The 12,488-nt window shown below is 39.9% G+C and overlaps 1 protein-coding gene across 36 annotated transcripts in view; it reads left to right on the forward strand.

Moving 5' to 3' along the window:
* sox6 (SRY-box transcription factor 6) overlaps nucleotides 1–12,488 on the forward strand; it is a 147,105-nt gene that overhangs the window by 59,882 nt on the left and 74,735 nt on the right. The window lies entirely within an intron of this gene.

Raw genomic sequence — 12,488 nt, forward strand, 5'->3', positions numbered from 1 at the left:
TTTCCTACACTTTCGTTTTTCATATACCTTAATGTATTCATCACATTAACATTCCCTTGACACTATTTAATTAAGTGTACACTAATGCATGTAAAATAAAAACTATATTTACATTATTATAAATATAACACATTATGCAAATAAAGGTTATTTTTGTGTCATTTCTCAGTTTTCTTCCTGATTTGTTTTTAATTTGTTTTATTTGGAGACAAGATTTCAAATACTTTTAATTTGCATGTTGTTATGTTTATTTAAGCATAATTGTATTTACTATAATCCCTAAATATACTGTGGTCCCAAAAAATCTCTAGATACCTTTGGACGTGAAAGTCACTCTTAAAATGTCTGAATCTCACAACATTAGATAATAAATATCAATCCCAAGTGGCACCTGCAAAGAAGTGACAACTGACCATTTTTTTGTCGTCAATTATGTTTTTTCAATTAACCAAAAAGACTGAAGGTGATTTTAGTGGATATATGAGGTCAGTTCTCCTCAAGTTCAAAGCTGTCCTAGCTGAGTAACCTCAAGTGATGTCCATGACATTCACTATATGGACACCTTCCATGAACATCTGTTAGCCGCAAAGTGTCCAAATACTTTTCATCTTCATTTTGAAAAAATATGTATATAGTTTCATAATTCAAAACCAAACAATTTTTTTTGTGAAATGTTTGCTTAATTTTTTTTTTTTAAATTTATTTACATAATATCAAACCTCTGTACTTATTTATTTATCTCTTTTTTTATTTAATGTAATGACATTCATACATTTTTGGCTAAAGTGCATACATGTGGCTAAAGTGTATGAACATGTTTGGGGCCACTGCAATATGATGAGATGAAAGTTAAGAATGTTGTCCCAAGCAACAGTGTTGATGGGGCCGGCGTTGAGTCCCGCTCTTGTTTAACAGCGGTGTTGGAATAGTGGTATATGTGTAAAGCAGTACTGGAACGAGTGGTTTTAATGAGCAAGCATCTTTATGTTCCCCTCTTGGTATTTGGATTAGCACAGTGAGAAAAGCAAAATGCTGATGCCTGAGAAAAGAGGACCACCCCATTAATTAGCCTTAAATCTGTCACTGCGCAGCCGAGCACTGCCGGTGGAAAAAGCAGGACCCTTTATGTAGATTAAAAGCGGTCAGATCGAGATGAGCTGGGCTTAACCTGTAAAGCGTGTGTTGCATTTGTGCTATATGAGTGTGAGATCACCACCACCCGCCTTGTGCTCAGTTCGCAGGCATTGACTGCACATAACTGGACAAAAGAGCTGGTGTCATCTGACTAGGATCAAAATAGTGTCAATGTAACTCACACCGTAGCCACAGACGGGCCGATGTGCCCAGCTAATGATTTCAGGCCACATAGCAAGACTTGTTTTATAAGACCCAGCTACGTCAGCTCCATATGGTTGCTAATACCGCCACCCTTTCTGAAATTCACAGACACAACAGCTAACATACACATGTTGTTTTCCTTCTCCAAAAAATTAAAGGGATCGTTCACCCAAAAATGAAAATTCTGTCATCATTTATTCACCCTCACATCTTTCCAAACCTGTATGACTTCCTTTTATCTGACTTTTTTGTCTTTATAATGAACGTCGGTGTGGTCTAGTGTTGTTTTGGACCACATTGACGTCATTTAAAAAAAAAAATCTTCTTTTGTATTTAGTAGAAGAAAATCATACAAGGTTGGAACCTTCTTTTTTTTAAATTGGGTGAACTATCCCTTTAAAAAATGAACGATACACATCGACCCGATATGTTTCTGAGTGCTGTACACGACAAAACCGTTTACGCCTTGTCTGTCTCCTCGTGTCTTTCTCTCTCTTGCTCTCTCTTTGTTCAATAAGGTGCAAGGGGATGAGATGGGATGTCAGAAAAAACAGATAGAAACATGTTTTATTGCTCAGCGAACGTTGCGGCTCGGATCATCGTAATTATTCGCTGAACACCATCTCTCATTGGGAGTGGCCCCCATATAATTTTAAAGTCTGTGTAGGTCGAGTGGTTAATACGTTTTAGGACCCTGTCATCCATTACATGTCATGAAGTTCCAATGATAGCTTAAAGGAATGAGTTTTAATTCTAATTAATGGTTTTGCAGGGAGGGAAAAAGTTTTTTTTTTCCCCATAAAATTCCATCTACTTAAATTTGTGATTTGGGTAGTGAGGGACGCTTTTCTCACTCCTTTAATTTCCCAGAGTGCCCTGCCTGAGGATTCCTTCTCCATAGTGGTCTGGGTCTGGTGTTGTATGCCGTATTTTTCCCCCGTATATATTGTTCTTTGTCTCTCCATATCACACGCACTTTCTTTTTCCCATTCTTGAGAGGTGATAAAGAAATGAGCTCAGCTCCATGTGAAATGGCAGCGTTTTCCATCCTCTCACAGCATGCTGTGGTGGATATGACCCCACAGCAGAGAGAAAAAGAAACGGGTCGATTTGAAAGAAAATACCGTGGCCATTGTTGCACAACCACGCAGGAAACAATGTTGAGTGTGTTAGTTGTAGACCGGTAAGTAGACTTGAGAGGAATTTAAATTTTTAACCTTTTGAAGTTCAATGGTTACCGGTAACTGCGCCGTCTCGTCACAGTCTCTCCTTATACATGCTTGGATATCAACAGACAAAAAAAAACTAACTTTCAGCCACTGTTAAATTGACAGATACTTCTCACGGCGTCCTTCTGCTGATAATGGGAAGTACTGATCAGATTGCGTCTGTATTGTTCAGTGGTACTCCATAGGTGGATTGTATTGCTGTGTTCAGCTGTGTGGGCTGAACCCGGCAGTCACTGGTGGTCTGTGATGTAGTAAGAGTGTGCAGTTACACGATAGCTGCGTGTGTGTGTGTGTGTGTGTGTGTGTGTGTGTGTGTGTGCGTGTGCGCGTGTTGTGTGTGTGTGTGTGCGTGTGTGTGTGTGTGTGTGTGTGCGAGAGAATGGAGGTCGGTGGCTAAAAATAGTGACCTTTTGGGCCCGTGTGCATAAGCACTGAACTCTGACATGCTGGTAAACAGAGTGTGCTCCACAGTACCATAAACATTTTTAATTGTTGCCTCATAAAAACGGAGAATGTCAGTGGCAGTGGTGGAAAATATGCTTCCTTAATTAGTCAAGCGAGTTTTACAAAGAACGAAGATGCCTCCTTTTAAATTTCCCTTTTTAATGCCCTCATGCACTCATACAGTACTGTTTATTACTGTAAAACAGTTCACTTGTGGCTGTAAAACACTAGTTTGTTTTTACCACATACCTAGTTTACTAAAGATCATCAATTTTAATTCTTTCTTTCAATTTTTCCTTATATATTAAAACGTAGACTTCAGGAAATAAAACACTCTGTCAATTACTTTACCCAAAGAGTGCATATAAACTGAGCAGTAGTTTTTTTTTTTTTTTTTATGGTTGATGTGTCTTCTATTTTAATTTTAGCATCACATTATCTTCTTGACGCCACGTTTTAACTCTGCGTATATTGTGGGGAGAACCTCTCAAGCACGTCCAAGTTGCTCTGGCATTTAAGATGAAATAAAGTTTCAGTGACGACCCAAGACAGTTGGCTTCACAGCAAATTTTAATCTATTCATGTGGATCCTATCAGTTTCTTTTTGTCCGTAGCACCCATTAATTTACTAAATCACTCTGAGCTGAAATGATCACAGTAAGCGACATTATTCACACATTTTTATTAATTCAACGTAGACGAATAAAAGTGAATGTTTTGAAGCATTGATTAGCAGAAGGGTTTATATCTGACAGTTAGATTGCAGGGTAGCCAGCATAAAAATGGCTCCTCTGCAAGGTACCCAGTAATTTATTTCTTGTGTGAAATTGTTATAATTTATTACAGTATGTGGGCTCTAATGATTACCGACATGAAATGGAATTTATAAATTAAGATTAAATCCGTATATGTCTTCTTATTTCGTACCTTCACATGTGCTCAATCCTTTCAGCTGCATTTCAAGATAGTTTCATAAGATGCAGTTATTTTCTTTCTTTGTGTATTTTTATCTTTAATTTATTTACTTTTCAAATAAAGAATGAAACATTCATTACAGTCCAGTTTACAAAATCCTAACCCTCGAGAAGCATCAGAATGTTGTAGAAATGGATGAGGAATTTATTTTGCTTGCAGAGAAATAAATACACTTAGACAAATATAAATTAAATAAACATATAACAAAGATGTTGCACAATAGACAAGATATTGAAACTCTTGAGGACATCTTTATTACTTTTCGTTGTCATTCTCATCCCGACCTATTCAGAAAAAGTTCATTGGCTAAATTAGTTTTTTTCCTCCGTGTTTGCTGAAGATGTTTCTTGTTGTGAGTGAACCGTAATGAGCAGCAGCAGCAGGCAGGAGCGGAGCAGTCGGGGTGGGCCGCCTCTGAGGGCTCACTCAGCCTGAGAGGAGGCTAAAGAGGACAGGGGAGAGAAAGTTCATTTTGCTATCCAAGCATTAAATGGTCCTAGTTTTCTTAAAAGTGACCTTGTGGGGAAGGCAGCGCAGCCGAGCTCCGGCGCAGCTCCTTCCAGCTGCACACATGGCATCCATCGGGGCACAATCACGTGCAGTCCCAACACCTCAGGCTCGGACATATGTTGAGTTTTATTTCATTCTTCTGACATTAATCCTATTCACCAGCTGTTCTGCCAGCTGCCACTCTCCAGCTTAAGAGGAGATTGCAGTTTTGGGGGCTCGAAGTATGGGCTTATCTTGGCTCCTGATCTCTCTACACTAAGTTCTGATTGGATTCCCATCCACCCCCCCCCCCCCCCCCCACACGTTTTTTTTCTTGTGCCCCCCCTTTCCTCCCTCCTAATATCTCCCTCCTCTTCTCAATCTGTAGGATCCTTGAGTTGTACTTCTCTCTCTAGAAATCTCTCTTTCAACTTTGCTTTAATTTCTTCTCGTTCTCCTCCTCCTGTCAGAGGAAGGGAGGCTCCAGGGGTGTGTTTTAATCGCTTGCCCAAGCTTTCATTTGGAGGCTTTCCTAGGAAGATGCTGACCCTCTTGCTGTCTTCACCAATATTTATTATTCAGTTTTCTTCTTGTATATGCTGCCCAGAATTCATCTCCTTCTTAGGGTGACGGTATCTGGCATGGTGTCTTCCCAGTGCAAACATGCCATGAAAATAGTTTTTATCCACAGCTTTGATTGAACTTGAACTCTTTATTTCTTCTATTTCACATATTTCAACTTTATCTCTTCCATTCACGTTACTAATCAGCATGATCTATTTCCCTGTATGTCTTTCATTGTCCGATGGAATTTCTCTTGTGTCATTAGTGCTGAAGAAGTACCCTGTCATGGAAGGCCTGGCCAGTGTGAATTGATCATCGGTGGCTGCTCACTTTAATAATTCAACCCTGATTAGTGCCGAGTCCTGCAGTAAAATGGATTGAAGAGGAGGTCATGTGCTGCCCTGCTCAAGAGGTGAAGCCTCTTGGGAGTGGTTAATTCATGTGTGCTTGATAGACACGTGTCCTGTTTAGATAGGTCAGGAATTGTGCGATTGGCTGGGACGACGGGGTCAGCGCTGAGATTAGCACCTCAGCTCTGCCAAATAAAGACAATGACACTACAGCCATCCACTATTTTTACCATAGTCTTTTTATAGCAGAATCGGTTTCCTCGTAATTGCATTACAGCCTCCATAACACCACATATTCCAAATAGCTTTTATTAACCAAAAAACAATGCTCTTAAAAATAGTGAAATAAACAATGTGTATTATTTAAAAATGTTATAATATCTTAATGTATTTTCTAATATATGTATATTCAAAACATTTAAACATTACAGTATTTTATATTATAATTAGTATCAGTTATAAATGAATAATACTATTAAAAGGAGTTACTAAGGTTAGTCAGTCTATTTACAGCAGCTGTCGACAGGAGGAAATGGCAGCACGGTGTTCGAGCAGCCTACAGGTGACTAGCAGAGATGCTCACTAAGTGGAATAATGAATAGTATTAGGTGTCAATTAAATCAAGCCTTCCCCGAGGTGCAGGTGCTCGACAATATACTGACACATCTCAAGGAGCTGAAGCCTCTTCACCCATGCATGCCAATGGGTGCATTTGCATATTAAAGAACCGAAATTATTTAACCGAAGCAAAAAAAGCATGCAAAAAAGAAAAAAGGGGCTTGTGAAAATGATCGAGGTTATTAAAACTGTTGACAGGGAAAGAAGGTAATTGGCAGAAAATGAGGGAAACGCTACTGTTATACAGTGTTGTGCGTGTGCGTGCATGTTTTCTCTCTGTCGTGATTTTTTTATGTTTTTTTTTCAACCCGACTCTTCTTTTTAGCTGTTAGCATTGTGCGCCATCGCCTGGGTGTGTAACCTATTACGTTTAGATTGCTCCCTTGCAATTAGTGCCCTTTTTGTCCTCACTTCAATAACGGCGTGATTATGGAGACTTCAGGAGCATTTGCCGCCGCCCCAGCTAACAGCTGTTGTCTCTGGAACTAACGACGGGAACGACAAAACATGTTTTCTTATGCCGTTTCACTTTCCTGTCTGCCTCTTGTAATTATTATACTCTTATTTTGTGTGATGATGGAGTCTTGTTTTAGTGGCTCTGTGATTAAGACATTCAGAAGATTTTCCCTCAGTGTTCTGTGCACGCTTGCGCTCGCGTGTGTGCATAGCTTGTGACTCCAGTTTGTTTTTCTAAGGAGATGGAGAGAAATAGGATGAGAAAGAGTACGTTTTTGGTTTTCTATTGACTGCAGCATCTCTATTGTAACAAACGAATCCAGTGCAAGAGAAGCCTTGAGATGTGATTTCAGAGAGGGGACAATGTTTTTTCCTGTGGGAGCCAAGGAGAATGCCTGGAATAACTTGTTTTCCCCTCTAAATTGCATGAAACTCTCAATATTCTCTTGACCTTGGCTGCTTGACTACTTTTCTTTTTTGCTCAAGCCTTTTCTCTCATAACATTATTAGAAATGAGAGTGCTTCGAGTATAATTATTAACCTAACTGCGACACTTGCAATGGGAGTGCCCTTCAACCTGGGTGGCTTCAAGTGGAACCATAATACCTCACTTCTTCTACTTTCCTTCTCTCTCTCTCTCTCTCTTTCCATTTTAACTGGGAATGGTTCCTTGGCTTTCTCCATCATTAGATGGCTCGTTCAGAAGAAAGCCTGGGAAATTTATATCATCATTGTCAGTTGATCATCGATTTGGTAATTCCCTGTTTTCCCTGAGGAGTGGGCCGCTCAAATGCTGGACCGAAGGGGGAGGTCTGTCTCCTCCTTCCTCTGAGAGGAGATTCTGAGCACAATAGTGACGTTTTTCAAGGTTTATTGAGAGGAAGAGACATAATGTACTGTAGCTACAGTTCATTGAAAGTCAGATTAAGGATGCAGTGTTGGGTGGACAATTGACAATAGTCAGCACAGGGACAATAGGGCAGTTCACTGAGGACAGCTGTAATGATACTGTGAAGTGGAGTGTTTCAGTAGAGAGTCTCTCTCTCTCTCTCTCTCGTTTCTCAAGTGTAAGGATTGATTGGGGGAAGAGCAGCTTCCTGTGGAGGGGATTACAGTGGCGGTGTGAGACCTGGGGGTGCTGGCAGATGTTCTGGCTGTCTGCCACAGGGCAGGGCTTGTCGGGATGGGGGTACACCCTCTCCGCTCAGCACAACTGCATCTTCGGGGACATGACACAGCTTCATCTCACATACTGTACATAGCCGTGGAGGTCATTAATGACAGTAACTGAAGTAGATTTCTACATAACTGCATTACATTTATTTAGCTTGAATGTTCTAAGGCAGTTAGACTAGAGAAATTAGTGTCACTTAAATTTCTGTACTGCAAAGTTGACATTATTCCAAAGATTATTGAAATTGTAAAATGTTGACTTGAGCACTATGTATTAATGTTAAAATCATATCTTAAAAATCATAATTTAAAATCATAGTTTAAATCATATAATAGGATATATTATACACTGCTGTTTGAAAGTTTGACATCTGCAATATTTTGTAATTTTTTTAATTAAAAGTTTCTTAAGCTCATCAAGGCTGTATTTATTTGATTAAAAAATACAGTAAAATTTTTATATTGTGAAATATATATAAATATTTTATAATGGTTAAGTATGACATGTCAGTTCCAAATGCTACCTGTGTTTTACTTTTCCACTGTTATGGTTTTTGTTAGACATGCAATTTTGGCTCTGTGTTCCATGTGGTGATGAAAACTGTTTACACTGAATCTTAGCTGAGATTTATGAGCGCTGCTCTTGCTTTTCATCTGTTTAAGACCATCGGCGTAATCTTGTCAGCGGATCTTTGCTGTAGGTGTCTTAATTGAGCTGCTTTGTGAAGAAGAGCAAGATTTCTCTGGCAGAAAACTGAGCTGGCGAGATCGGATCGTAGATGAGTGGTTAGATACGCAGGGGCCAGGTGTAGTTCATCCATTATGTCAAGGAATCACTGGAAGGTTGTCACATCTCTTCAAATGCCCATTCCTGCACTGAGATCAGTAAGTCTCTATGACTTTACAACTATAATGGCACTTTCATAGAGTAGGGGCTTTGGCTTTATCGGGCCAGAAAAGGGATTGTGACATGCTATTTATTCTGCCCGAGTATGCTGCCTTCTAATCCTGGTGTTTCGACAGGGATAGTCTCCCGAGCGTCAACACGCGCACTGAGACAAGTCTCTCTGTTTCTCTCTCTACGTTGTCTCTTCTTCTCGTTTCTTAGAATTAGGTCCCAGGAGGTTCTAGATCAGTGGGTCGTCCTCCAAGCCCTCTCCCCAGCGTCCGTGCCATGTCATATCAGTGGGACGGGCAAGGGCCGAGAAAGCTGCTCTGGGTCCGTTGTGGCAGGGGCTAAGCCGTCTGTTGAGATGGGGGAACCCTGGGAAAATGCAAAAAGGATACAGATATGGGCTATTGTTTTCATTCCAATCTCATCTGGGCTGAATTGGTTTCCCTTGAGCCACGCCACGCTTTATCCGAGAGGAGAGAGGGCATGAGGAGGTTTTTGGGGGTCTCGTGGGATAACGACAATAAAGTCAGTGCTTGCTTTATTTATCTGCTCATTCTAGGCCTCTGACAGGCCTTTACAGACAAGTACAAGTCTTTTCCACACTTCCTCCTCAGTTTTCAGAGTCTATAAATGTCAGACGGTCTCTGAACTCTTTGTATTTTGAAATCCGAATGCAAATGTGGGAAGGAAATATACCTTGTTCAATGAGCTGTGCTGCGTTTCTCATTTGAAGTAGCAGCAGTGCTGAGAGATGAATGGATGTGGCTGAAGCTTTGTTTGATTTTTCAAAATGAATGGTCCACTTTTGTTTCTTTACATCGGTAATATGTTAGTATGACATTTAAGTATTATCCAGATGTTAAGCAGTGTTTCCATTGGCATTAGTGCTCTCTCCGGAGAAGATGGAATGCAACTTGGGAAATTGTGCAAAAAATATCCCCTTATTATTAATCCAAATTCCTTTCAAATGTTCTAGCTTTATAAGGGTACTTTGAAAAACTCCAGACGTCTGTCTCATTAACTGCTTGTTTTCCTAAAGTATCCTCGCATGAAAATGCAGAAAGGACGCTTTTTGCAAGCGTCTTTGGTCCATCATCCTCAAATGCTGGACATTCCTCACCTCGCTCAGGTAAAAATTTGTGGAGGACAGCTTTGGCACATTCCAGCTGTAATGTGTGTGTGTGTGTGTAGGAGTGAGGGAGCGGCCACTCTCAGGGGAGGCAGAGTGGAGCAGAATGGGAGCTGGCACCGCATTATCTCCAACAGTTGGTGCATTCCTTAATGATCAAGTGCTGGAGAAGCATCTGTGCACTGCTCCGTGTGTTGGTGTGTGTGTGTGTGTGTGTGTGTGTGTAAGACGCAGAGGAGGAATATGGGAAAAGTCTTCCCTAAAACCTTTTAACCCCCAGGACAGATCCATCCCGGCCCTGTGCCATAAAAGGAAGTTTCTCTGTTTCCATTTCTTTTCTCCAGCCTAGAGGAAAGAATGTACTGTTATTTGGTATTCATATGTATATGTTGGAATGCGTGTCGTATGTATGTGGTTATTATCTGAGGGCAGGAGTGTTGTGACAGGAAGCGCTTTTATTCAAAAGACCCCAATCACACACACACAAAACACAGGGTCAAAGCATCTTATAAGGTCAAGGAAACAAACTGTGAGACCTGGATTGGGAAAGTCAATAAAGTAGAAATAATGTTAGAATGACCCAAACGGAGGTGTCCTGTTGTTCCCTCTGAAATAGAGGAAATGGAGAATCAAAGAAAATGTGACCTCCCCTTGATCTAACCTTGCCCTGTAATACAGCAGTGGCCATCACATGGACTCTCTCTGCAAGCAGTCAAACATGTTTATGCCCATATAAAAAATCACGCATTTGATTTCTATTTACCAATATACCCAGATTTATGGAAGCTTGTTTAACAAAAAGAATTTTATTTTTGGTAATTGATCATTTTTTTCCCAATTTCAACATTATACAATACCATTCAAAATTTGGGGCCAGTAAACTTTTTATTATTATTATTATTATTATTATTATTATTATTATTATTATTAATTGAATTCAACAAGGATTTGTTAAATTGACCAAAAGTGAAAGTAAAGACTTTTTATCATTGCTACAAAAAATCTTTCAAATAAATGCTGTTCTTTTGAACTTTCTGTTCATCAAAGAATCCTGAAAAAGGTTTCTCAGTTTTCACAAAAGTATTAAGCAGCACAACTGTTTTCAACATTGATAAGAAGAAATGGTGACTGAGCACTAAATCAACATATTAGAATGATTTCTGAAGGATCACGTGATACCAAAGACTGGAATAATTTCAGCTTTGCTATTTGCATATTTTTACTATTTTACTGTATTTTTGATCAAATAAATGCAGCCTTGGCAAGCATAAAATACTCAAAAACGTTAAAAAAAATCTTACTGACCACAAAGTTTTGAACAGTAGTGTACTTCATAATTGCAACATTTTTCCAACAATTGCAACTTTCTCACAATTGCTAATTGATATCTCACAAAGTGATTTTAAATGTCTCAGTATGACTTTATATCTCACATTGTGATTTTTCTGGCGGAACATGCCTACATATTTATTTCTTTTTTTTAAGTAGTGAATAAGATAAAGCAGTGCTCACGATAATAGAGGCATAGCTGCAACATCAATTTTTATGGCATGAGATGAAGATCGCATCACACTACATTCATGAGTGTGATGATGTCACTCATTCGGAATGTTCTATGGCCTGGAGTACCTCAAGATACTGTATGACTACAATACACGCAGACACAAAGCACACACAACAGAATAGCCAAAGTCATTCCCATTCTCATGAATTGTGCCCTTTTGTTTGGCAAAGTGTGTTCACAAATGATCCATTGTGTGCATGAGTGGTTTAACTATGGCTTACGGTGCCGGAGGGCTGCCAGCGGCGTGGAAGAATGTCTGCTTTAGCCCCGTGCCCTTTAGCCTTTCACACAGGGAACAAACTTCTCTTCCTGTCCATGATGTCATCCAATGGCAACATGAGACCCGCAGCCCCTCTGCTCAGGGGTCATGGCCTGCAAAGAGCTCATCAGCTTGGATAAGGTAGAGATCTGTTCTTGATGTATTAATACTGTCTCTCACTTTAAACTGTGCCTGATGTTTGAGTCTGTTGAACACTTCACCTGATTCCTCTTCTTTCTGTCCACTGCATTTGACTGGGTGTTTTTCTGTCCTGTGTGTTTGTGTGTGTGTGATTGTGCGGTGGGAACAGGCTGACCCAGGCTGTGAGCTTCAAGCTCTTGCTGGTGAGCAGTGTGTTCTTTATCAATGACCTCGGGGCCGCAGCTCTGCGGATTCCAGCCATTCCTCCTCCTGATTCATTGTCTGCCAGACAAATGTTAATTGTTTTCATCATTGCCGGCTGTGCGGGGCCAGTCAAGCGGGCCCATCTCACCCTGTCTACCTTCCCTTTTAATGTCTTTCTTTGTGCGGCGTCTTGTTCTTATCACTCTTTCAGCCTCTCCGGTTGACCTTCAGCGGACAAGGAGTCACGTCTCACATTATCTACATATTATATGCTTGTTCGTCTTTGTATTTCTCTCTGTATGTGCACGATTGAGAATTGAAGAAACTCCGTACCTGGCCTTTGAATACAAAAAATTAAATAAAATTAGTACCTTTCATAAAGAAGATCTTTTTACACTCTGAGGTAGAAACAAATTCACCTGGACACTTTCACAGAACGTAGTTGACCTAACTTGAAAATATTGCATTATAGCATTTCATCTAGTTACCAACCACTGTGTTTATTATTTTAGAATTTAAATAATTTTTTTCTGACCTTTCGACATCACACATAGTACTCTTTATGAACTGAGCTGACACACTTTGATGCCTCTTTTTTTCTATGAGCACAAATAGTTTTGTTGCTCAAGGTTTGTGGGTCATACCCAAAGCTATGGATTT

Source organism: Squalius cephalus (assembly GCF_949319135.1).
Source record: "Squalius cephalus genome assembly, chromosome: 3".
Lineage (NCBI taxonomy): Eukaryota > Metazoa > Chordata > Actinopteri > Cypriniformes > Leuciscidae > Squalius > Squalius cephalus.